At 47.8% G+C, this 25068-nt stretch overlaps 16 non-coding genes across 16 annotated transcripts; all 16 read right to left on the reverse strand.

Annotated features, from left to right (window-relative positions):
• Positions 1-915: 915 nt before the first annotated feature.
• On the reverse strand, positions 916-1034 carry LOC126308415 (5S ribosomal RNA). The gene has a single exon (XR_007554310.1). It is a non-coding gene; the product is annotated as a 5S ribosomal RNA (ribosomal RNA).
• A 1471-nt stretch (positions 1035-2505) lies between these two features.
• LOC126307879 (5S ribosomal RNA) lies at positions 2506-2624 on the reverse strand. Its single transcript, XR_007553847.1, has one exon. It is a non-coding gene; the product is annotated as a 5S ribosomal RNA (ribosomal RNA).
• Positions 2625-4085: 1461 nt separating this feature from the next.
• On the reverse strand, positions 4086-4204 carry LOC126307841 (5S ribosomal RNA). The gene has a single exon (XR_007553813.1). It is a non-coding gene; the product is annotated as a 5S ribosomal RNA (ribosomal RNA).
• Positions 4205-5675: 1471 nt separating this feature from the next.
• On the reverse strand, positions 5676-5794 carry LOC126308416 (5S ribosomal RNA). The gene has a single exon (XR_007554311.1). It is a non-coding gene; the product is annotated as a 5S ribosomal RNA (ribosomal RNA).
• A 1461-nt stretch (positions 5795-7255) lies between these two features.
• LOC126307842 (5S ribosomal RNA) lies at positions 7256-7374 on the reverse strand. The gene has a single exon (XR_007553814.1). It is a non-coding gene; the product is annotated as a 5S ribosomal RNA (ribosomal RNA).
• Positions 7375-8845: 1471 nt separating this feature from the next.
• Positions 8846-8964, reverse strand: LOC126307880 (5S ribosomal RNA). The gene has a single exon (XR_007553848.1). It is a non-coding gene; the product is annotated as a 5S ribosomal RNA (ribosomal RNA).
• Positions 8965-10425: 1461 nt separating this feature from the next.
• Positions 10426-10544, reverse strand: LOC126307843 (5S ribosomal RNA). Its single transcript, XR_007553815.1, has one exon. It is a non-coding gene; the product is annotated as a 5S ribosomal RNA (ribosomal RNA).
• Positions 10545-12015: 1471 nt separating this feature from the next.
• Positions 12016-12134, reverse strand: LOC126308417 (5S ribosomal RNA). Its single transcript, XR_007554312.1, has one exon. It is a non-coding gene; the product is annotated as a 5S ribosomal RNA (ribosomal RNA).
• A 1471-nt stretch (positions 12135-13605) lies between these two features.
• On the reverse strand, positions 13606-13723 carry LOC126307857 (5S ribosomal RNA). The gene has a single exon (XR_007553827.1). It is a non-coding gene; the product is annotated as a 5S ribosomal RNA (ribosomal RNA).
• Positions 13724-15194: 1471 nt separating this feature from the next.
• Positions 15195-15313, reverse strand: LOC126308418 (5S ribosomal RNA). The gene has a single exon (XR_007554313.1). It is a non-coding gene; the product is annotated as a 5S ribosomal RNA (ribosomal RNA).
• Positions 15314-16784: 1471 nt separating this feature from the next.
• Positions 16785-16903, reverse strand: LOC126308419 (5S ribosomal RNA). Its single transcript, XR_007554314.1, has one exon. It is a non-coding gene; the product is annotated as a 5S ribosomal RNA (ribosomal RNA).
• A 1471-nt stretch (positions 16904-18374) lies between these two features.
• LOC126308420 (5S ribosomal RNA) lies at positions 18375-18493 on the reverse strand. Its single transcript, XR_007554315.1, has one exon. It is a non-coding gene; the product is annotated as a 5S ribosomal RNA (ribosomal RNA).
• An 863-nt stretch (positions 18494-19356) lies between these two features.
• Positions 19357-19475, reverse strand: LOC126307944 (5S ribosomal RNA). The gene has a single exon (XR_007553884.1). It is a non-coding gene; the product is annotated as a 5S ribosomal RNA (ribosomal RNA).
• A 1471-nt stretch (positions 19476-20946) lies between these two features.
• On the reverse strand, positions 20947-21065 carry LOC126307696 (5S ribosomal RNA). The gene has a single exon (XR_007553682.1). It is a non-coding gene; the product is annotated as a 5S ribosomal RNA (ribosomal RNA).
• Positions 21066-22536: 1471 nt separating this feature from the next.
• LOC126307697 (5S ribosomal RNA) lies at positions 22537-22655 on the reverse strand. Its single transcript, XR_007553683.1, has one exon. It is a non-coding gene; the product is annotated as a 5S ribosomal RNA (ribosomal RNA).
• Positions 22656-24126: 1471 nt separating this feature from the next.
• On the reverse strand, positions 24127-24245 carry LOC126308421 (5S ribosomal RNA). The gene has a single exon (XR_007554316.1). It is a non-coding gene; the product is annotated as a 5S ribosomal RNA (ribosomal RNA).
• Positions 24246-25068: the final 823 nt, after the last annotated feature.

Genomic DNA, 25068 nt, shown 5'->3' on the forward strand with positions numbered 1-25068 from the left:
CACGGTTCATTCTCGGCTGTCCCCTTCCGTCCCGACTTGTCCCGACTTTGCTCGACTGCCGCTCGCTGCCGCTCGGGTCGCGGTCCATATGACAGCACAAGTACGAGAAGCATCTGCGAGATGGGCGCGGCCCGAACCGGCGAGTCCGAGGCGCCGTGTGCGGGCGTTCGGAGCTACCAGTGCCGCTCTGTGCTGCGCTGTGCCGTGGAAAGGTGCGAAAACATGCACACAAGACACAGGCTTTTCGGCAAAGTATACATCTCTTGTAGCGACGAAAGGTAAATTTTTGTTTACAAATTTGCCCTTGTGCACTGCTACAAAACAATATGCCCTGACGTTTTTCACAACATTTCTGTCACTTCATACTGTTTTTATTATTCCAGAGACTCTTTGGAAGTCTTACTTGGCGCACTCTTTTCAAACTGAGTTCCTTAATATCGTATCTTACGATAGTTTAAAATCAGTATGGAAGCATCTTTGTCACATGAGAAAGGTAGCATGAAAAAAGGGCTGGCAGGAGTAGTGACAAGAAAGCAAGAAATGAAGACAGCCAGAGTTCCCAGGCGGTCGCCGATCCGAATACTGACGTTGTTGCTTTTCTTCGGTGGTCGGACGGGAACAGGTCTTTCTTTAATGTAGTTAGTTTTTGGAATTTAGCGCTCCTACAAAACAGTACTCTCTGACGCGTTTCAAGAGCACATCTGTCGATTCGCAGTGTTTCGTTATTTTCAACGAGATCCTAGCACTCTTCCTCCGCGCATTCTTGTTCAAACTGAGTTCATTACTGTAATTTCGCATCTTACGTTTAATACAGTAGTTTAAAATGCTTGTGGAAGCATCTTTGTCGCACCTGAGAGTTTTTCATGAAAAGAGGGCTGGCAGGTGTAGTGACATAAAATTTAAAAGAAGAGAGGGAGCCAACAGCACCCGGTGTTCCCAGGCGGTCACCCATCCAAGTACTAACCGGGCCCGATGTTGCTTAACTTCGGTGATCGGACGAGAACCGGTGTATTCAACATGGTATGGCCGTTGGCGTCCTTGTACAGTAGCCGCATGGCAGAAGAAGGCTTCGCCTCTCCTCCCAACACACGCAATCGCCGTTTTCGGTGGCACATTTGACGCAAAGCACGTCCTTCCACCTTGAAGGCGACGCGCAGTGCGGCGCGCCGCCACGTGGGTCAGACGCACAACACAGCTGCTCGTTGCACCGCCTGTCATTCGTTTGTTCGACAAAGTATCCATCTCTTGTAGCGATGGAAGGTAAATTTTTGTTTACAAATTTGCCCTTGTGCACTGCTACAAAACAATATGCCCTGACGTATTTCACAACATTTCTGTCACTTCATACTGTTTTGTTATTTCCAGAGACTCTTTGGAAGTCTTCCTTGGCGCACTCTTTTCAAACTGAGTTCCTTAATATCGTATCTTACGATAGTTTAAAATCAGTATGGAAGCATCTTTGTCACATGAGAAAGGTAGCATGAAAAAAGGGCTGGCAGGGGTAGTGACAAGATAGCAAGAAATGAAGACAGAGGGAAGCGTTCTCACCTGCCTGACACTCGTCGCGCTTCCAGATATTTGCGTAATTTGCACGGTTCATTCTCGGCTGTCCCCTTCCGTCCCGACTTGTCCCGACTTTGCTCGACTGCCGCTCGCTGCCGCTCGGGTCGCGGTCCATATGACAGCACAAGTACGAGAAGCATCTGCGAGATGGGCGCGGCCCGAACCGGCGAGTCCGAGGCGCCGTGTGCGGGCGTTCGGAGCTACCAGTGCCGCTCTGTGCTGCGCTGTGCCGTGGAAAGGTGCGAAAACATGCACACAAGACACAGGCTTTTCGGCAAAGTATACATCTCTTGTAGCGACGAAAGGTAAATTTTTGTTTACAAATTTGCCCTTGTGCACTGCTACAAAACAATATGCCCTGACGTTTTTCACAACATTTCTGTCACTTCATACTGTTTTTATTATTCCAGAGACTCTTTGGAAGTCTTACTTGGCGCACTCTTTTCAAACTGAGTTCCTTAATATCGTATCTTACGATAGTTTAAAATCAGTATGGAAGCATCTTTGTCACATGAGAAAGGTAGCATGAAAAAAGGGCTGGCAGGAGTAGTGACAAGAAAGCAAGAAATGAAGACAGCCAGAGTTCCCAGGCGGTCGCCGATCCGAATACTGACGTTGTTGCTTTTCTTCGGTGGTCGGACGGGAACAGGTCTTTCTTTAATGTAGTTAGTTTTTGGAATTTAGCGCTCCTACAAAACAGTACTCTCTGACGCGTTTCAAGAGCACATCTGTCGATTCGCAGTGTTTCGTTATTTTCAACGAGATCCTAGCACTCTTCCTCCGCGCATTCTTGTTCAAACTGAGTTCATTACTGTAATTTCGCATCTTACGTTTAATACAGTAGTTTAAAATGCTTGTGGAAGCATCTTTGTCGCACCTGAGAGTTTTTCATGAAAAGAGGGCTGGCAGGTGTAGTGACATAAAATTTAAAAGAAGAGAGGGAGACAACAGCACCCGTTGTTCCCAGGCGGTCACCCATCCAAGTACTAACTGGGCCCGATGTTGCTTAACTTCGGTGATCGGACGAGAACCGGTGTATTCAACATGGTATGGCCGTTGGCGTCCTTATACAGTAGCCGCACGGCAGAAGAAGGCTTCGCCTCTCCTCCCAACACACGCAATCGCCGTTTTCGGTGGCACATTTGACGCAAAGCACGTCCTTCCACCTCGAAGGCGACGCGCAGTGCGGCGCGCCGCCACGTGGGTCAGACGCACAACACAGCTGCTCGTTGCACCGCCTGTCATTCGTTTGTTCGACAAAGTATCCATCTCTTGTAGCGATGGAAGGTAAATTTTTGTTTACAAATTTGCCGTTGAGCACTGCTACAAAACAATATGCCCTGACGTATTTCACAACATTTCTGTCACTTCATACTGTTTTGTTATTTCCAGAGACTCTTTGGAAGTCTTCCTTGGCGCACTCTTTTCAAACTGAGTTCCTTAATATCGTATCTTACGATAGTTTAAAATCAGTATGGAAGCATCTTTGTCACATGAGAAAGGTAGCATGAAAAAAGGGCTGGCAGGGGTAGTGACAAGATAGCAAGAAATGAAGACAGAGGGAAGCGTTCTCACCTGCCTGACACTCGTCGCGCTTCCAGATATTTGCGTAATTTGCACGTTTCATTCTCGGCTGTCCCCTTCCGTCCCGACTTGTCCCGACTGCCGCTCGCTGCCGCTCGGGTCGCGGTCCATATGACAGCACAAGTACGAGAAGCATCTGCGAGATGGGCGCGGCCCGAACCGGCGAGTCCGAGGCGCCGTGTGCGGGCGTTCGGAGCTACCAGTGCCGCTCTGTGCTGCGCTGTGCCGTGGAAAGGTGCGACAACATGCACACAAGACACAGGCTTTTCGGCAAAGTATACATCTCTTGTAGCGACGAAAGGTAAATTTTTGTTTACAAATTTGCCCTTGTGCACTGCTACAAAACAATATGCCCTGACGTTTTTCACAACATTTCTGTCACTTCATACTGTTTTTATTATTCCAGAGACTCTTTGGAAGTCTTACTTGGCGCACTCTTTTCAAACTGAGTTCCTTAATATCGTATCTTACGATAGTTTAAAATCAGTATGGAAGCATCTTTGTCACATGAGAAAGGTAGCATGAAAAAAGGGCTGGCAGGAGTAGTGACAAGAAAGCAAGAAATGAAGACAGCCAGAGTTCCCAGGCGGTCGCCGATCCGAATACTGACGTTGTTGCTTTTCTTCGGTGGTCGGACGGGAACAGGTCTTTCTTTAATGTAGTTAGTTTTTGGAATTTAGCGCTCCTACAAAACAGTACTCTCTGACGCGTTTCAAGAGCACATCTGTCGATTCGCAATGTTTCGTTATTTTTAACGAGATCCTAGCACTCTTCCTCCGCGCATTCTTGTTCAAACTGAGTTCATTACTGTAATTTCGCATCTTACGTTTAATACAGTAGTTTAAAATGCTTGTGGAAGCATCTTTGTCGCACCTGAGAGTTTTTCATGAAAAGAGGGCTGGCAGGTGTAGTGACATAAAATTTAAAAGAAGAGAGGGAGACAACAGCACCCGTTGTTCCCAGGCGGTCACCCATCCAAGTACTAACCGGGCCCGATGTTGCTTAACTTCGGTGATCGGACGAGAACCGGTGTATTCAACATGGTATGGCCGTTGGCGTCCTTATACAGTAGCCGCACGGCAGAAGAAGGCTTCGCCTCTCCTCCCAACACATGCAATCGCCGTTTTCGGTGGCACATTTGACGCAAAGCACGTCCTTCCACCTCGAAGGCGACGCGCAGTGCGGCGCGCCGCCACGTGGGTCAGACGCACAACACAGCTGCTCGTTGCACCGCCTGTCATTCGTTTGTTCGACAAAGTATCCATCTCTTGTAGCGATGGAAGGTAAATTTTTGTTTACAAATTTGCCCTTGTGCACTGCTACAAAACAATATGCCCTGACGTATTTCACAACATTTCTGTCACTTCATACTGTTTTGTTATTTCCAGAGACTCTTTGGAAGTCTTCCTTGGCGCACTCTTTTCAAACTGAGTTCCTTAATATCGTATCTTACGATAGTTTAAAATCAGTATGGAAGCATCTTTGTCACATGAGAAAGGTAGCATGAAAAAAGGGCTGGCAGGGGTAGTGACAAGATAGCAAGAAATGAAGACAGAGGGAAGCGTTCTCACCTGCCTGACACTCGTCGCGCTTCCAGATATTTGCGTAATTTGCACGGTTCATTCTCGGCTGTCCCCTTCCGTCCCGACTTGTCCCGACTTTGCTCGACTGCCGCTCGCTGCCGCTCGGGTCGCGGTCCATATGACAGCACAAGTACGAGAAGCATCTGCGAGATGGGCGCGGCCCGAACCGGCGAGTCCGAGGCGCCGTGTGCGGGCGTTCGGAGCTACCAGTGCCGCTCTGTGCTGCGCTGTGCCGTGGAAAGGTGCGAAAACATGCACACAAGACACAGGCTTTTCGGCAAAGTATACATCTCTTGTAGCGACGAAAGGTAAATTTTTGTTTACAAATTTGCCCTTGTGCACTGCTACAAAACAATATGCCCTGACGTTTTTCACAACATTTCTGTCACTTCATACTGTTTTTATTATTCCAGAGACTCTTTGGAAGTCTTACTTGGCGCACTCTTTTCAAACTGAGTTCCTTAATATCGTATCTTACGATAGTTTAAAATCAGTATGGAAGCATCTTTGTCACATGAGAAAGGTAGCATGAAAAAAGGGCTGGCAGGAGTAGTGACAAGAAAGCAAGAAATGAAGACAGCCAGAGTTCCCAGGCGGTCGCCGATCCGAATACTGACGTTGTTGCTTTTCTTCGGTGGTCGGACGGGAACAGGTCTTTCTTTAATGTAGTTAGTTTTTGGAATTTAGCGCTCCTACAAAACAGTACTCTCTGACGCGTTTCAAGAGCACATCTGTCGATTCGCAGTGTTTCGTTATTTTCAACGAGATCCTAGCACTCTTCCTCCGCGCATTCTTGTTCAAACTGAGTTCATTACTGTAATTTCGCATCTTACGTTTAATACAGTAGTTTAAAATGCTTGTGGAAGCATCTTTGTCGCACCTGAGAGTTTTTCATGAAAAGAGGGCTGGCAGGTGTAGTGACATAAAATTTAAAAGAAGAGAGGGAGCCAACAGCACCCGGTGTTCCCAGGCGGTCACCCATCCAAGTACTAACCGGGCCCGATGTTGCTTAACTTCGGTGATCGGACGAGAACCGGTGTATTCAACATGGTATGGCCGTTGGCGTCCTTGTACAGTAGCCGCACGGCAGAAGAAGGCCTCGCCTCTCCTCCCAACACACGCAATCGCCGTTTTCGGTGGCACATTTGACGCAAAGCACGTCCTTCCACCTCGAAGGCGACGCGCAGTGCGGCGCGCCGCCACGTGGGTCAGACGCACAACACAGCTGCTCGTTGCACCGCCTGTCATTCGTTTGTTCGACAAAGTATCCATCTCTTGTAGCGATGGAAGGTAAATTTTTGTTTACAAATTTGCCGTTGAGCACTGCTACAAAACAATATGCCCTGACGTATTTCACAACATTTCTGTCACTTCATACTGTTTTGTTATTTCCAGAGACTCTTTGGAAGTCTTCCTTGGCGCACTCTTTTCAAACTGAGTTCCTTAATATCGTATCTTACGATAGTTTAAAATCAGTATGGAAGCATCTTTGTCACATGAGAAAGGTAGCATGAAAAAAGGGCTGGCAGGGGTAGTGACAAGATAGCAAGAAATGAAGACAGAGGGAAGCGTTCTCACCTGCCTGACACTCGTCGCGCTTCCAGATATTTGCGTAATTTGCACGTTTCATTCTCGGCTGTCCCCTTCCGTCCCGACTTGTCCCGACTGCCGCTCGCTGCCGCTCGGGTCGCGGTCCATATGACAGCACAAGTACGAGAAGCATCTGCGAGATGGGCGCGGCCCGAACCGGCGAGTCCGAGGCGCCGTGTGCGGGCGTTCGGAGCTACCAGTGCCGCTCTGTGCTGCGCTGTGCCGTGGAAAGGTGCGAAAACATGCACACAAGACACAGGCTTTTCGGCAAAGTATACATCTCTTGTAGCGACGAAAGGTAAATTTTTGTTTACAAATTTGCCCTTGTGCACTGCTACAAAACAATATGCCCTGACGTTTTTCACAACATTTCTGTCACTTCATACTGTTTTTATTATTCCAGAGACTCTTTGGAAGTCTTACTTGGCGCACTCTTTTCAAACTGAGTTCCTTAATATCGTATCTTACGATAGTTTAAAATCAGTATGGAAGCATCTTTGTCACATGAGAAAGGTAGCATGAAAAAAGGGCTGGCAGGAGTAGTGACAAGAAAGCAAGAAATGAAGACAGCCAGAGTTCCCAGGCGGTCGCCGATCCGAATACTGACGTTGTTGCTTTTCTTCGGTGGTCGGACGGGAACAGGTCTTTCTTTAATGTAGTTAGTTTTTGGAATTTAGCGCTCCTACAAAACAGTACTCTCTGACGCGTTTCAAGAGCACATCTGTCGATTCGCAATGTTTCGTTATTTTTAACGAGATCCTAGCACTCTTCCTCCGCGCATTCTTGTTCAAACTGAGTTCATTACTGTAATTTCGCATCTTACGTTTAATACAGTAGTTTAAAATGCTTGTGGAAGCATCTTTGTCGCACCAGAGAGTTTTTCATGAAAAGAGGGCTGGCAGGTGTAGTGACATAAAATTTAAAAGAAGAGAGGGAGACAACAGCACCCGTTGTTCCCAGGCGGTCACCCATCCAAGTACTAACCGGGCCCGATGTTGCTTAACTTCGGTGATCGGACGAGAACCGGTGTATTCAACATGGTATGGCCGTTGGCGTCCTTATACAGTAGCCGCACGGCAGAAGAAGGCTTCGCCTCTCCTCCCAACACATGCAATCGCCGTTTTCGGTGGCACATTTGACGCAAAGCACGTCCTTCCACCTCGAAGGCGACGCGCAGTGCGGCGCGCCGCCACGTGGGTCAGACGCACAACACAGCTGCTCGTTGCACCGCCTGTCATTCGTTTGTTCGACAAAGTATCCATCTCTTGTAGCGATGGAAGGTAAATTTTTGTTTACAAATTTGCCCTTGTGCACTGCTACAAAACAATATGCCCTGACGTATTTCACAACATTTCTGTCACTTCATACTGTTTTGTTATTTCCAGAGACTCTTTGGAAGTCTTCCTTGGCGCACTCTTTTCAAACTGAGTTCCTTAATATCGTATCTTACGATAGTTTAAAATCAGTATGGAAGCATCTTTGTCACATGAGAAAGGTAGCATGAAAAAAGGGCTGGCAGGGGTAGTGACAAGATAGCAAGAAATGAAGACAGAGGGAAGCGTTCTCACCTGCCTGACACTCGTCGCGCTTCCAGATATTTGCGTAATTTGCACGGTTCATTCTCGGCTGTCCCCTTCCGTCCCGACTTGTCCCGACTTTGCTCGACTGCCGCTCGCTGCCGCTCGGGTCGCGGTCCATATGACAGCACAAGTACGAGAAGCATCTGCGAGATGGGCGCGGCCCGAACCGGCGAGTCCGAGGCGCCGTGTGCGGGCGTTCGGAGCTACCAGTGCCGCTCTGTGCTGCGCTGTGCCGTGGAAAGGTGCGAAAACATGCACACAAGACACAGGCTTTTCGGCAAAGTATACATCTCTTGTAGCGACGAAAGGTAAATTTTTGTTTACAAATTTGCCCTTGTGCACTGCTACAAAACAATATGCCCTGACGTTTTTCACAACATTTCTGTCACTTCATACTGTTTTTATTATTCCAGAGACTCTTTGGAAGTCTTACTTGGCGCACTCTTTTCAAACTGAGTTCCTTAATATCGTATCTTACGATAGTTTAAAATCAGTATGGAAGCATCTTTGTCACATGAGAAAGGTAGCATGAAAAAAGGGCTGGCAGGAGTAGTGACAAGAAAGCAAGAAATGAAGACAGCCAGAGTTCCCAGGCGGTCGCCGATCCGAATACTGACGTTGTTGCTTTTCTTCGGTGGTCGGACGGGAACAGGTCTTTCTTTAATGTAGTTAGTTTTTGGAATTTAGCGCTCCTACAAAACAGTACTCTCTGACGCGTTTCAAGAGCACATCTGTCGATTCGCAGTGTTTCGTTATTTTCAACGAGATCCTAGCACTCTTCCTCCGCGCATTCTTGTTCAAACTGAGTTCATTACTGTAATTTCGCATCTTACGTTTAATACAGTAGTTTAAAATGCTTGTGGAAGCATCTTTGTCGCACCTGAGAGTTTTTCATGAAAAGAGGGCTGGCAGGTGTAGTGACATAAAATTTAAAAGAAGAGAGGGAGACAACAGCACCCGTTGTTCCCAGGCGGTCACCCATCCAAGTACTAACTGGGCCCGATGTTGCTTAACTTCGGTGATCGGACGAGAACCGGTGTATTCAACATGGTATGGCCGTTGGCGTCCTTATACAGTAGCCGCACGGCAGAAGAAGGCTTCGCCTCTCCTCCCAACACACGCAATCGCCGTTTTCGGTGGCACATTTGACGCAAAGCACGTCCTTCCACCTCGAAGGCGACGCGCAGTGCGGCGCGCCGCCACGTGGGTCAGACGCACAACACAGCTGCTCGTTGCACCGCCTGTCATTCGTTTGTTCGACAAAGTATCCATCTCTTGTAGCGATGGAAGGTAAATTTTTGTTTACAAATTTGCCGTTGAGCACTGCTACAAAACAATATGCCCTGACGTATTTCACAACATTTCTGTCACTTCATACTGTTTTGTTATTTCCAGAGACTCTTTGGAAGTCTTCCTTGGCGCACTCTTTTCAAACTGAGTTCCTTAATATCGTATCTTACGATAGTTTAAAATCAGTATGGAAGCATCTTTGTCACATGAGAAAGGTAGCATGAAAAAAGGGCTGGCAGGGGTAGTGACAAGATAGCAAGAAATGAAGACAGAGGGAAGCGTTCTCACCTGCCTGACACTCGTCGCGCTTCCAGATATTTGCGTAATTTGCACGTTTCATTCTCGGCTGTCCCCTTCCGTCCCGACTTGTCCCGACTGCCGCTCGCTGCCGCTCGGGTCGCGGTCCATATGACAGCACAAGTACGAGAAGCATCTGCGAGATGGGCGCGGCCCGAACCGGCGAGTCCGAGGCGCCGTGTGCGGGCGTTCGGAGCTACCAGTGCCGCTCTGTGCTGCGCTGTGCCGTGGAAAGGTGCGACAACATGCACACAAGACACAGGCTTTTCGGCAAAGTATACATCTCTTGTAGCGACGAAAGGTAAATTTTTGTTTACAAATTTGCCCTTGTGCACTGCTACAAAACAATATGCCCTGACGTTTTTCACAACATTTCTGTCACTTCATACTGTTTTTATTATTCCAGAGACTCTTTGGAAGTCTTACTTGGCGCACTCTTTTCAAACTGAGTTCCTTAATATCGTATCTTACGATAGTTTAAAATCAGTATGGAAGCATCTTTGTCACATGAGAAAGGTAGCATGAAAAAAGGGCTGGCAGGAGTAGTGACAAGAAAGCAAGAAATGAAGACAGCCAGAGTTCCCAGGCGGTCGCCGATCCGAATACTGACGTTGTTGCTTTTCTTCGGTGGTCGGACGGGAACAGGTCTTTCTTTAATGTAGTTAGTTTTTGGAATTTAGCGCTCCTACAAAACAGTACTCTCTGACGCGTTTCAAGAGCACATCTGTCGATTCGCAATGTTTCGTTATTTTTAACGAGATCCTAGCACTCTTCCTCCGCGCATTCTTGTTCAAACTGAGTTCATTACTGTAATTTCGCATCTTACGTTTAATACAGTAGTTTAAAATGCTTGTGGAAGCATCTTTGTCGCACCTGAGAGTTTTTCATGAAAAGAGGGCTGGCAGGTGTAGTGACATAAAATTTAAAAGAAGAGAGGGAGACAACAGCACCCGTTGTTCCCAGGCGGTCACCCATCCAAGTACTAACCGGGCCCGATGTTGCTTAACTTCGGTGATCGGACGAGAACCGGTGTATTCAACATGGTATGGCCGTTGGCGTCCTTATACAGTAGCCGCACGGCAGAAGAAGGCTTCGCCTCTCCTCCCAACACATGCAATCGCCGTTTTCGGTGGCACATTTGACGCAAAGCACGTCCTTCCACCTCGAAGGCGACGCGCAGTGCGGCGCGCCGCCACGTGGGTCAGACGCACAACACAGCTGCTCGTTGCACCGCCTGTCATTCGTTTGTTCGACAAAGTATCCATCTCTTGTAGCGATGGAAGGTAAATTTTTGTTTACAAATTTGCCCTTGTGCACTGCTACAAAACAATATGCCCTGACGTATTTCACAACATTTCTGTCACTTCATACTGTTTTGTTATTTCCAGAGACTCTTTGGAAGTCTTCCTTGGCGCACTCTTTTCAAACTGAGTTCCTTAATATCGTATCTTACGATAGTTTAAAATCAGTATGGAAGCATCTTTGTCACATGAGAAAGGTAGCATGAAAAAAGGGCTGGCAGGGGTAGTGACAAGATAGCAAGAAATGAAGACAGAGGGAAGCGTTCTCACCTGCCTGACACTCGTCGCGCTTCCAGATATGTGCGTAATTTGCACGGTTCATTCTCGGCTGTCCCCTTCCGTCCCGACTTGTCCCGACTTTGCTCGACTGCCGCTCGCTGCCGCTCGGGTCGCGGTCCATATGACAGCACAAGTACGAGAAGCATCTGCGAGATGGGCGCGGCCCGAACCGGCGAGTCCGAGGCGCCGTGTGCGGGCGTTCGGAGCTACCAGTGCCGCTCTGTGCTGCGCTGTGCCGTGGAAAGGTGCGAAAACATGCACACAAGACACAGGCTTTTCGGCAAAGTATACATCTCTTGTAGCGACGAAAGGTAAATTTTTGTTTACAAATTTGCCCTTGTGCACTGCTACAAAACAATATGCCCTGACGTTTTTCACAACATTTCTGTCACTTCATACTGTTTTTATTATTCCAGAGACTCTTTGGAAGTCTTACTTGGCGCACTCTTTTCAAACTGAGTTCCTTAATATCGTATCTTACGATAGTTTAAAATCAGTATGGAAGCATCTTTGTCACATGAGAAAGGTAGCATGAAAAAAGGGCTGGCAGGAGTAGTGACAAGAAAGCAAGAAATGAAGACAGCCAGAGTTCCCAGGCGGTCGCCGATCCGAATACTGACGTTGTTGCTTTTCTTCGGTGGTCGGACGGGAACAGGTCTTTCTTTAATGTAGTTAGTTTTTGGAATTTAGCGCTCCTACAAAACAGTACTCTCTGACGCGTTTCAAGAGCACATCTGTCGATTCGCAATGTTTCGTTATTTTCAACGAGATCCTAGCACTCTTCCTCCGCGCATTCTTGTTCAAACTGAGTTCATTACTGTAATTTCGCATCTTACGTTTAATACAGTAGTTTAAAATGCTTGTGGAAGCATCTTTGTCGCACCTGAGAGTTTTTCATGAAAAGAGGGCTGGCAGGTGTAGTGACATAAAATTTAAAAGAAGAGAGGGAGCCAACAGCACCCGGTGTTCCCAGGCGGTCACCCATCCAAGTACTAACCGGGCCCGATGTTGCTTAACTTCGGTGATCGGACGAGAACCGGTGTATTCAACATGGTATGGCCGTTGGCGTCCTTGTACAGTAGCCGCACGGCAGAAGAAGGCTTCGCCTCTCCTCCCAACACACGCAATCGCCGTTTTCGGTGGCACATTTGACGCAAAGCACGTCCTTCCACCTTGAAGGCGACGCGCAGTGCGGCGCGCCGCCACGTGGGTCAGACGCACAACACAGCTGCTCGTTGCACCGCCTGTCATTCGTTTGTTCGACAAAGTATCCATCTCTTGTAGCGATGGAAGGTTAATTTTTGTTTACAAATTTGCCGTTGAGCACTGCTACAAAACAATATGCCCTGACGTATTTCACAACATTTCTGTCACTTCATACTGTTTTGTTATTTCCAGAGACTCTTTGGAAGTCTTCCTTGGCGCACTCTTTTCAAACTGAGTTCCTTAATATCGTATCTTACGATAGTTTAAAATCAGTATGGAAGCATCTTTGTCACATCAGAAAGGTAGCATGAAAAAAGGGCTGGCAGGGGTAGTGACAAGATAGCAAGAAATGAAGACAGAGGGAAGCGTTCTCACCTGCCTGACACTCGTCGCGCTTCCAGATACTTGCGTAATTTGCACGGTTCATTCTCGGCTGTCCCCTTCCGTCCCTACTTGTCCCGACTTTGCTCGACTGCCGCTCGCTGCCGCTCGGGTCGCGGTCCATATGACAGCACAAGTACGAGAAGCATCTGCGAGATGGGCGCGGCCCGAACCGGCGAGTCCGAGGCGCCGTGTGCGGGCGTTCGGAGCTACCAGTGCCGCTCTGTGCTGCGCTGTGCCGTGGAAAGGTGCGAAAACATGCACACAAGACACAGGCTTTTCGGCAAAGTATACATCTCTTGTAGCGACGAAAGGTAAATTTTTGTTTACAAATTTGCCCTTGTGCACTGCTACAAAACAATATGCCCTGACGTTTTTCACAACATTTCTGTCACTTCATACTGTTTTTATTATTCCAGAGACTCTTTGGAAGTCTTACTTGGCGCACTCTTTTCAAACTGAGTTCCTTAATATCGTATCTTACGATAGTTTAAAATCAGTATGGAAGCATCTTTGTCACATGAGAAAGGTAGCATGAAAAAAGGGCTGGCAGGAGTAGTGACAAGAAAGCAAGAAATGAAGACAGCCAGAGTTCCCAGGCGGTCGCCGATCCGAATACTGACGTTGTTGCTTTTCTTCGGTGGTCGGACGGGAACAGGTCTTTCTTTAATGTAGTTAGTTTTTGGAATTTAGCGCTCCTACAAAACAGTACTCTCTGACGCGTTTCAAGAGCACATCTGTCGATTCGCAATGTTTCGTTATTTTCAACGAGATCCTAGCACTCTTCCTCCGCGCATTCTTGTTCAAACTGAGTTCATTACTGTAATTTCGCATCTTACGTTTAATACAGTAGTTTAAAATGCTTGTGGAAGCATCTTTGTCGCACCTGAGAGTTTTTCATGAAAAGAGGGCTGGCAGGTGTAGTGACATAAAATTTAAAAGAAGAGAGGGAGCCAACAGCACCCGGTGTTCCCAGGCGGTCACCCATCCAAGTACTAACTGGCCCGATGTTGCTTAACTTCGGTGATCGGACGAGAACCGGTGTATTCAACATGGTATGGCCGTTGGCGTCCTTATACAGTAGCCGCACGGCAGAAGAAGGCTTCGCCTCTCCTCCCAACCCAAGCAATCGCCGTTTTCGGTGGCACATTTGACGCAAAGCACGTCCTTCCACCTCGAAGGCGACGCGCAGTGCGGCGCGCCGCCACGTGGGTCAGACGCACAACACAGCTGCTCGTTGCACCGCCTGTCATTCGTTTGTTCGACAAAGTATCCATCTCTTGTAGCGATGGAAGGTAAATTTTTGTTTACAAATTTGCCGTTGAGCACTGCTACAAAACAATATGCCCTGACGTATTTCACAACATTTCTGTCACTTCATACTGTTTTGTTATTTCCAGAGACTCTTTGGAAGTCTTCCTTGGCGCACTCTTTTCAAACTGAGTTCCTTAATATCGTATCTTACGATAGTTTAAAATCAGTATGGAAGCATCTTTGTCACATGAGAAAGGTAGCATGAAAAAAGGGCTGGCAGGGGTAGTGACAAGATAGCTAGAAATGAAGACAGAGGGAAGCGTTCTCACGTGCCTGACACTCGTCGCGCTTCAAGATATTTGCGTAATTTGCACGGTTCATTCTCGGCTGTCCCCTTCCGTCCCGACTTGTCCCGACTTTGCTCGACTGCCGCTCGCTGCCGCTCGGGTCGCGGTCCATATGACAGCACAAGTACGAGAAGCATCTGCGAGATGGGCGCGGCCCGAACCGGCGAGTCCGAGGCGCCGTGTGCGGGCGTTCGGAGCTACCAGTGCCGCTCTGTGCTGCGCTGTGCCGTGGAAAGGTGCGAAAACATGCACACAAGACACAGGCTTTTCGGCAAAGTATACATCTCTTGTAGCGACGAAAGGTAAATTTTTGTTTACAAATTTGCCCTTGTGCACTGCTACAAAACAATATGCCCTGACGTTTTTCACAACATTTCTGTCACTTCATACTGTTTTTATTATTCCAGAGACTCTTTGGAAGTCTTACTTGGCGCACTCTTTTCAAACTGAGTTCCTTAATATCGTATCTTACGATAGTTTAAAATCAGTATGGAAGCATCTTTGTCACATGAGAAAGGTAGCATGAAAAAAGGGCTGGCAGGAGTAGTGACAAGAAAGCAAGAAATGAAGACAGCCAGAGTTCCCAGGCGGTCGCCGATCCGAATACTGACGTTGTTGCTTTTCTTCGGTGGTCGGACGGGAACAGGTCTTTCTTTAATGTAGTTAGTTTTTGGAATTTAGCGCTCCTACAAAACAGTACTCTCTGACGCGTTTCAAGAGCACATCTGTCGATTCGCAGTGTTTCGTTATTTTCAACGAGATCCTAGCACTCTTCCTCCGCGCATTCTTGTTCAAACTGAGTTCATTACTGTAATTTCGCATCTTACGTTTAATACAGTAGTTTAAAATGCTTGTGGAAGCATCTTTGTCGCACCTGAGAGTTTTTCATGAAAAGAGGGCTGGCAGGTGTAGTGACATAAAATTTAAAAGAAGAGAGGGAGCCAACAGCACCCGGTGTTCCCAGGCGGTCACCCATCCAAGTACTAACCGGGCCCGATGTTGCTTAACTTCGGTGATCGGACGAGAACCGGTGTATTCAACATGGTATGGCCGTTGGCGTCCTTGTACAGTAGCCGCACGGCAGAAGAAGGCCTCGCCTCTCCTCCCAACACACGCAATCGCCGTTTTCGGTGGCACATTTGACGCAAAGCACGTCCTTCCACCTCGAAGGCGACGCGCAGTGCGGCGCGCCGCCACGTGGGTCAGACGCACAACACAGCTGCTCGTTGCACCGCCTGTCATTCGTTTGTTCGACAAAGTATCCATCTCTTGTAGCGATGGAAGGTAAATTTTTGTTTACAAATTTGCCGTTGAGCACTGCTACAAAACAATATGCCCTGACGTATTTCACAACATTTCTGTCACTTCATACTGTTTTGTTATTTCCAGAGACTCTTTGGAAGTCTTCCTTGGCGCACTCTTTTCAAACTGAGTTCCTTAATATCGTATCTTACGATAGTTTAAAATCAGTATGGAAGCATCTTTGTCACATGAGAAAGGTAGCATGAAAAAAGGGCTGGCAGGGGTAGTGACAAGATAGCAAGAAATGAAGACAGAGGGAAGCGTTCTCACGTGCCTGACACTCGTCGCGCTTCAAGATATTTGCGTAATTTGCACGGTTCATTCTCGGCTGTCCCCTTCCGTCCCGACTTGTCCCGACTTTGCTCGACTGCCGCTCGCTGCCGCTCGGGTCGCGGTCCATATGACAGCACAAGTACGAGAAGCATCTGCGAGATGGGCGCGGCCCGAACCGGCGAGTCCGAGGCGCCGTGTGCGGGCGTTCGGAGCTACCAGTGCCGCTCTGTGCTGCGCTGTGCCGTGGAAAGGTGCGAAAACATGCACACAAGACACAGGCTTTTCGGCAAAGTATACATCTCTTGTAGCGACGAAAGGTAAATTTTTGTTTACAAATTTGCCCTTGTGCACTGCTACAAAACAATATGCCCTGACGTTTTTCACAACATTTCTGTCACTTCATACTGTTTTTATTATTCCAGAGACTCTTTGGAAGTCTTACTTGGCGCACTCTTTTCAAACTGAGTTCCTTAATATCGTATCTTACGATAGTTTAAAATCAGTATGGAAGCATCTTTGTCACATGAGAAAGGTAGCATGAAAAAAGGGCTGGCAGGAGTAGTGACAAGAAAGCAAGAAATGAAGACAGCCAGAGTTCCCAGGCGGTCGCCGATCCGAATACTGACGTTGTTGCTTTTCTTCGGTGGTCGGACGGGAACAGGTCTTTCTTTAATGTAGTTAGTTTTTGGAATTTAGCGCTCCTACAAAACAGTACTCTCTGACGCGTTTCAAGAGCACATCTGTCGATTCGCAGTGTTTCGTTATTTTCAACGAGATCCTAGCACTCTTCCTCCGCGCATTCTTGTTCAAACTGAGTTCATTACTGTAATTTCGCATCTTACGTTTAATACAGTAGTTTAAAATGCTTGTGGAAGCATCTTTGTCGCACCTGAGAGTTTTTCATGAAAAGAGGGCTGGCAGGTGTAGTGACATAAAATTTAAAAGAAGAGAGGGAGCCAACAGCACCCGGTGTTCCCAGGCGGTCACCCATCCAAGTACTAACCGGGCCCGATGTTGCTTAACTTCGGTGATCGGACGAGAACCGGTGTATTCAACATGGTATGGCCGTTGGCGTCCTTGTACAGTAGCCGCACGGCAGAAGAAGGCCTCGCCTCTCCTCCCAACACACGCAATCGCCGTTTTCGGTGGCACATTTGACGCAAAGCACGTCCTTCCACCTCGAAGGCGACGCGCAGTGCGGCGCGCCGCCACGTGGGTCAGACGCACAACACAGCTGCTCGTTGCACCGCCTGTCATTCGTTTGTTCGACAAAGTATCCATCTCTTGTAGCGATGGAAGGTAAATTTTTGTTTACAAATTTGCCGTTGAGCACTGCTACAAAACAATATGCCCTGACGTATTTCACAACATTTCTGTCACTTCATACTGTTTTGTTATTTCCAGAGACTCTTTGGAAGTCTTCCTTGGCGCACTCTTTTCAAACTGAGTTCCTTAATATCGTATCTTACGATAGTTTAAAATCAGTATGGAAGCATCTTTGTCACATGAGAAAGGTAGCATGAAAAAAGGGCTGGCAGGGGTAGTGACAAGATAGCAAGAAATGAAGACAGAGGGAAGCGTTCTCACGTGCCTGACACTCGTCGCGCTTCAAGATATTTGCGTAATTTGCACGGTTCATTCTCGGCTGTCCCCTTCCGTCCCGACTTGTCCCGACTTTGCTCGACTGCCGCTCGCTGCCGCTCGGGTCGCGGTCCATATGACAGCACAAGTACGAGAAGCATCTGCGAGATGGGCGCGGCCCGAACCGGCGAGTCCGAGGCGCCGTGTGCGGGCGTTCGGAGCTACCAGTGCCGCTCTGTGCTGCGCTGTGCCGTGGAAAGGTGCGAAAACATGCACACAAGACACAGGCTTTTCGGCAAAGTATACATCTCTTGTAGCGACGAAAGGTAAATTTTTGTTTACAAATTTGCCCTTGTGCACTGCTACAAAACAATATGCCCTGACGTTTTTCACAACATTTCTGTCACTTCATACTGTTTTTATTATTCCAGAGACTCTTTGGAAGTCTTACTTGGCGCACTCTTTTCAAACTGAGTTCCTTAATATCGTATCTTACGATAGTTTAAAATCAGTATGGAAGCATCTTTGTCACATGAGAAAGGTAGCATGAAAAAAGGGCTGGCAGGAGTAGTGACAAGAAAGCAAGAAATGAAGACAGCCAGAGTTCCCAGGCGGTCGCCGATCCGAATACTGACGTTGTTGCTTTTCTTCGGTGGTCGGACGGGAACAGGTCTTTCTTTAATGTAGTTAGTTTTTGGAATTTAGCGCTCCTACAAAACAGTACTCTCTGACGCGTTTCAAGAGCACATCTGTCGATTCGCAGTGTTTCGTTATTTTCAACGAGATCCTAGCACTCTTCCTCCGCGCATTCTTGTTCAAACTGAGTTCATTACTGTAATTTCGCATCTTACGTTTAATACAGTAGTTTAAAATGCTTGTGGAAGCATCTTTGTCGCACCTGAGAGTTTTTCATGAAAAGAGGGCTGGCAGGTGTAGTGACATAAAATTTAAAAGAAGAGAGGGAGCCAACAGCACCCGGTGTTCCCAGGCGGTCACCCATCCAAGTACTAACCGGGCCCGATGTTGCTTAACTTCGGTGATCGGACGAGAACCGGTGTATTCAACATGGTATGGCCGTTGGCGTCCTTATACAGTAGCCGCACGGCAGAAGAAGGCTTCGCCTCTCCTCCCAACACACGCAATCGCCGTTTTCGGTGGCACATTTGACGCAAAGCACGTCCTTCCACCTCGAAGGCGACGCGCAGTGCGGCGCGCCGCCACGTGGGTCACACGCACAACACAGCTGCTCGTTGCACCGCCTGTCATTCGTTTGTTCGACAAAGTATCCATCTCTTGTCGCGATGGAAGGTAAATTTTTGTTTACAAATTTGCCGTTGTGCACTGCTACAAAACAATATGCCCTGACGTATTTCACAACATTTCTGTCACTTCATACTGTATTGTTATTTCCAGAGACTCTTTGGAAGTCTTCCTTGGCGCACTCTTTTCAAACTGAGTTCCTTAATATCGTATCTGACGATAGTTTAAAATCAGTATGGAAGCATCTTTGTCACATGAGAAAGGTAGCATGAAAAAAGGGCTGGCAGGAGTAGTGACAAGAAAGCAAGAAATGAAGACAGCCAGAGTTCCCAGGCGGTCGCCGATCCGAATACTGACGTTGTTGCTTTTCTTCGGTGGTCGGACGGGAACAGGTCTTTCTTTAATGTAGTTAGTTTTTGGAATTTAGCGCTCCTACAAAACAATACTCTCTGACGCGTTTCAAGAGCACATCTGTCAATTCGCAGTGTTTCGTTATTTTCAACGAGATCCTAGCACTCTTCCCCTGCGCATTCGTGTTCAAACTGAGTTCATTACTGTAATTTCGCATCTTACGTTTAATACAGTAGTTTAAAATGCTTGTGGAAGCATCTTTGTCGCACCTGAGAGTTTTTCATGAAAAGAGGGCTGGCAGGTGTAGTGACATAAAATTTAAAAGAAGAGAGGGAGCCAACAGCACCCGGTGTTCCCAGGCGGTCACCCATCCAAGTACTAACCGGGCCCAATGTTGCTTAACTTCGGTGATCGGACGAGAACCGGTGTATTCAACATGGTATGGCCGTTGGCGTCCTTATACAGTAGCCGCACGGCAGAAGAAGGCTTCGCCTCTCCTCCCAACACACGCAATCGCCGTTTTCGGTGGCACATTTGACGCAAAGCACGTCCTTCCACCTCGAAGGCGACGCGCAGTGCGGCGCGCCGCCACGTGGGTCACACGCACAACACAGCTGCTCGTTGCACCGCCTGTCATTCGTTTGTTCGACAAAGTATCCATCTCTTGTAGCGATGGAAGGTAAATTTTTGTTTACAAATTTGCCGTTGTGCACTGCTACAAAACAATATGCCCTGACGTATTTCACAACATTTCTGTCACTTCATACTGTTTTGTTATTTCCAGAGACTCTTTGGAAGTCTTCCTTGGCGCACTCTTTTCAAACTGAGTTCCTTAATATCGTATCTGACGATAGTTTAAAATCAGTATGGAAGCATCTTTGTCACATGAGAAAGGTAGCATGAAAAAAGGGCTGGCAGGGGTAGTGACAAGATAGCAAGAAATGAAGACAGAGGGAAGCGTTCTCACCTGCCTGACACTCGTCGCGCTTCAAGATATTTGCGTAATTTGCACGGTTCATTCTCGGCTGTCCCCTTCCGTCCCGACTTGTCCCGACTTTGCTCGACTGCCGCTCGCTGCCGCTCGGGTCGCGGTCCATATGACAGCACAAGTACGAGAAGCATCTGCGAGATGGGCGCGGCCCGAACCGGCGAGTCCGAGGCGCCTTGTGCGGGCGTTCGGAGCTACCAGTGCCGCTCTGTGCTGCGCTGTGCCGTGGAAAGGTGCGAAAACATGCACACAAGACACAGGCTTTTCGGCAAAGTATACATCTCTTGTAGCGACGAAAGGTAAATTTTTGTTTACAAATTTGCCCTTGTGCACTGCTACAAAACAATATGCCCTGACGTTTTTCACAACATTTCTGTCACTTCATACTGTTTTTATTATTCCAGAGACTCTTTGGAAGTCTTACTTGGCGCACTCTTTTCAAACTGAGTTCCTTAATATCGTATCTTACGATAGTTTAAAATCAGTATGGAAGCATCTTTGTCACATGAGAAAGGTAGCATGAAAAAAGGGCTGGCAGGAGTAGTGACAAGAAAGCAAGAAATGAAGACAGCCAGAGTTCCCAGGCGGTCGCCGATCCGAATACTGACGTTGTTGCTTTTCTTCGGTGGTCGGACGGGAACAGGTCTTTCTTTAATGTAGTTAGTTTTTGGAATTTAGCGCTCCTACAAAACAGTACTCTCTGACGCGTTTCAAGAGCACATCTGTCGATTCGCAGTGTTTCGTTATTTTCAACGAGATCCTAGCACTCTTCCTCCGCGCATTCGTGTTCAAACTGAGTTCATTACTGTAATTTCGCATCTTACGTTTAATACAGTAGTTTAAAATGCTTGTGGAAGCATCTTTGTCGCACCTGAGAGTTTTTCATGAAAAGAGGGCTGGCAGGTGTAGTGACATAAAATTTAAAAGAAGAGAGGGAGCCAACAGCACCCAGTGTTCCCAGGCGGTCACCCATCCAAGTACTAACCGGGCCCAATGTTGCTTAACTTCGGTGATCGGACGAGAACCGGTGTATTCAACATGGTATGGCCGTTGGCGTCCTTATACAGTAGCCGCACGGCAGAAGAAGGCTTCGCCTCTCCTCCCAACACACGCAATCGCCGTTTTCGGTGGCACATTTGACGCAAAGCACGTCCTTCCACCTCGAAGGCGACGCGCAGTGCGGCGCGCCGCAACGTGGGTCAGACGCACAACACAGCTGCTCGTTGCACCGCCTGTCATTCGTTTGTTCGACAAAGTATCCATCTCTTGTAGCGATGGAAGGTAAATTTTTGTTTACAAATTTGCCGTTGTGCACTGCTACAAAACAATATGCCCTGACGTATTTCACAACATTTCTGTCACTTCATACTGTATTGTTATTTCCAGAGACTCTTTGGAAGTCTTCCTTGGCGCACTCTTTTCAAACTGAGTTCCTTAATATCGTATCTGACGATAGTTTAAAATCAGTATGGAAGCATCTTTGTCACATGAGAAAGGTAGCATGAAAAAAGGGCTGGCAGGGGTAGTGACAAGATAGCAAGAAATGAAGACAGAGGGAAGCGTTCTCACCTGCCTGACACTCGTCGCGCTTCAAGATATTTGCGTAATTTGCACGGTTCATTCTCGGCTGTCCCCTTCCTTCCCGACTTGTCCCGACTTTGCTCGACTGCCGCTCGCTGCCGCTCGGGTCGCGGTCCATATGACAGCACAAGTACGAGAAGCATCTGCGAGATGGGCGCGGCCCGAACCGGCGAGTCCGAGGCGCCTTGTGCGGGCGTTCGGAGCTACCAGTGCCGCTCTGTGCTGCGCTGTGCCGTGGAAAGGTGCGAAAACATGCACACAAGACACAGGCTTTTCGGCAAAGTATACATCTCTTGTAGCGACGAAAGGTAAATTTTTGTTTACAAATTTGCCCTTGTGCACTGCTACAAAACAATATGCCCTGACGTTTTTCACAACATTTCTGTCACTTCATACTGTTTTTATTATTCCAGAGACTCTTTGGAAGTCTTACTTGGCGCACTCTTTTCAAACTGAGTTCCTTAATATCGTATCTTACGATAGTTTAAAATCAGTATGGAAGCATCTTTGTCACATGAGAAAGGTAGCATGAAAAAAGGGCTGGCAGGAGTAGTGACAAGAAAGCAAGAAATGAAGACAGCCAGAGTTCCCAGGCGGTCGCCGATCCGAATACTGACGTTGTTGCTTTTCTTCGGTGGTCGGACGGGAACAGGTCTTTCTTTAATGTAGTTAGTTTTTGGAATTTAGCGCTCCTACAAAACAGTACTCTCTGACGCGTTTCAAGAGCACATCTGTCGATTCGCAGTGTTTCGTTATTTTCAACGAGATCCTAGCACTCTTCCTCCGCGCATTCGTGTTCAAACTGAGTTCATTACTGTAATTTCGCATCTTACGTTTAATACAGTAGTTTAAAATGCTTGTGGAAGCATCTTTGTCGCACCTGAGAGTTTTTCATGAAAAGAGGGCTGGCAGGTGTAGTGACATAAAATTTAAAAGAAGAGAGGGAGCCAACAGCACCCAGTGTTCCCAGGCGGTCACCCATCCAAGTACTAACCGGGCCCAATGTTGCTTAACTTCGGTGATCGGACGAGAACCGGTGTATTCAACATGGTATGGCCGTTGGCGTCCTTATACAGTAGCCGCACGGCAGAAGAAGGCTTCGCCTCTCCTCCCAACACACGCAATCGCCGTTTTCGGTGGCACATTTGACGCAAAGCACGTCCTTCCACCTCGAAGGCGACGCGCAGTGCGGCGCGCCGCCACGTGGGTCAGACGCACAACACAGCTGCTCGTTGCACCGCCTGTCATTCGTTTGTTCGACAAAGTATCCATCTCTTGTAGCGATGGAAGGTAAATTTTTGTTTACAAATTTGCCGTTGAGCACTGCTACAAAACAATATGCCCTGACGTATTTCACAACATTTCTGTCACTTCATACTGTTTTGTTATTTCCAGAGACTCTTTGGAAGTCTTCCTTGGCGCACTCTTTTCAAACTGAGTTCCTTAATATCGTATCTTACGATAGTTTAAAATCAGTATGGAAGCATCTTTGTCACATGAGAAAGGTAGCATGAAAAAAGGGCTGGCAGGGGTAGTGACAAGATAGCAAGAAATGAAGACAGAGGGAAGCGTTCTCACGTGCCTGACACTCGTCGCGCTTCAAGATATTTGCGTAATTTGCACGGTTCATTCTCGGCTGTCCCCTTCCGTCCCGACTTGTCCCGACTTTGCTCGACTGCCGCTCGCTGCCGCTCGGGTCGCGGTCCATATGACAGCACAAGTACGAGAAGCATCTGCGAGATGGGCGCGGCCCGAACCGGCGAGTCCGAGGCGCCGTGTGCGGGCGTTCGGAGCTACCAGTGCCGCTCTGTGCTGCGCTGTGCCGTGGAAAGGTGCGAAAACATGCACACAAGACACAGGCTTTTCGGCAAAGTATACATCTCTTGTAGCGACGAAAGGTAAATTTTTGTTTACAAATTTGCCCTTGTGCACTGCTACAAAACAATATGCCCTGACGTTTTTCACAACATTTCTGTCACTTCATACTGTTTTTATTATTCCAGAGACTCTTTGGAAGTCTTACTTGGCGCACTCTTTTCAAACTGAGTTCCTTAATATCGTATCTTACGATAGTTTAAAATCAGTATGGAAGCATCTTTGTCACATGAGAAAGGTAGCATGAAAAAAGGGCTGGCAGGAGTAGTGACAAGAAAGCAAGAAATGAAGACAGCCAGAGTTCCCAGGCGGTCGCCGATCCGAATACTGACGTTGTTGCTTTTCTTCGGTGGTCGGACGGGAACAGGTCTTTCTTTAATGTAGTTAGTTTTTGGAATTTAGCGCTCCTACAAAACAGTACTCTCTGACGCGTTTCAAGAGCACATCTGTCGATTCGCAGTGTTTCGTTATTTTCAACGAGATCCTAGCACTCTTCCTCCGCGCATTCTTGTTCAAACTGAGTTCATTACTGTAATTTCGCATCTTACGTTTAATACAGTAGTTTAAAATGCTTGTGGAAGCATCTTTGTCGCACCTGAGAGTTTTTCATGAAAAGAGGGCTGGCAGGTGTAGTGACATAAAATTTAAAAGAAGAGAGGGAGCCAACAGCACCCGGTGTTCCCAGGCGGTCACCCATCCAAGTACTAACCGGGCCCGATGTTGCTTAACTTCGGTGATCGGACGAGAACCGGTGTATTCAACATGGTATGGCCGTTGGCGTCCTTGTACAGTAGCCGCACGGCAGAAGAAGGCTTCGCCTCTCCTCCCAACACACGCAATCGCCGTTTTCGGTGGCACATTTGACGCAAAGCACGTCCTTCCACCTCGAAGGCGACGCGCAGTGCGGCGCGCCGCCACGTGGGTCAGACGCACAACACAGCTGCTCGTTGCACCGCCTGTCATTCGTTTGTTCGACAAAGTATCCATCTCTTGTAGCGATGGAAGGTAAATTTTTGTTTACAAATTTGCCGTTGAGCACTGCTACAAAACAATATGCCCTGACGTATTTCACAACATTTCTGTCACTTCATACTGTTTTGTTATTTCCAGAGACTCTTTGGAAGTCTTCCTTGGCGCACTCTTTTCAAACTGAGTTCCTTAATATCGTATCTTACGATAGTTTAAAATCAGTATGGAAGCATCTTTGTCACATGAGAAAGGTAGCATGAAAAAAGGGCTGGCAGGGGTAGTGACAAGATAGCAAGAAATGAAGACAGAGGGAAGCGTTCTCACCTGCCTGACACTCGTCGCGCTTCAAGATATTTGCGTAATTTGCACGGTTCATTCTCGGCTGTCCCCTTCCGTCCCGACTTGTCCCGACTTTGCTCGACTGCCGCTCGCTGCCGCTCGGGTCGCGGTCCATATGACAGCACAAGTACGAGAAGCATCTGCGAGATGGGCGCGGCCCGAACCGGCGAGTCCGAGGCGCCGTGTGCGGGCGTTCGGAGCTACCAGTGCCGCTCTGTGCTGCGCTGTGCCGTGGAAAGGTGCGAAAACATGCACACAAGACACAGGCTTTTCGGCAAAGTATACATCTCTTGT

The sequence above is a fragment of the Schistocerca gregaria genome, unplaced genomic scaffold (genome assembly GCF_023897955.1).
Source record: "Schistocerca gregaria isolate iqSchGreg1 unplaced genomic scaffold, iqSchGreg1.2 ptg000355l, whole genome shotgun sequence".
Classification (NCBI taxonomy): Eukaryota; Metazoa; Arthropoda; class Insecta; order Orthoptera; family Acrididae; genus Schistocerca; species Schistocerca gregaria.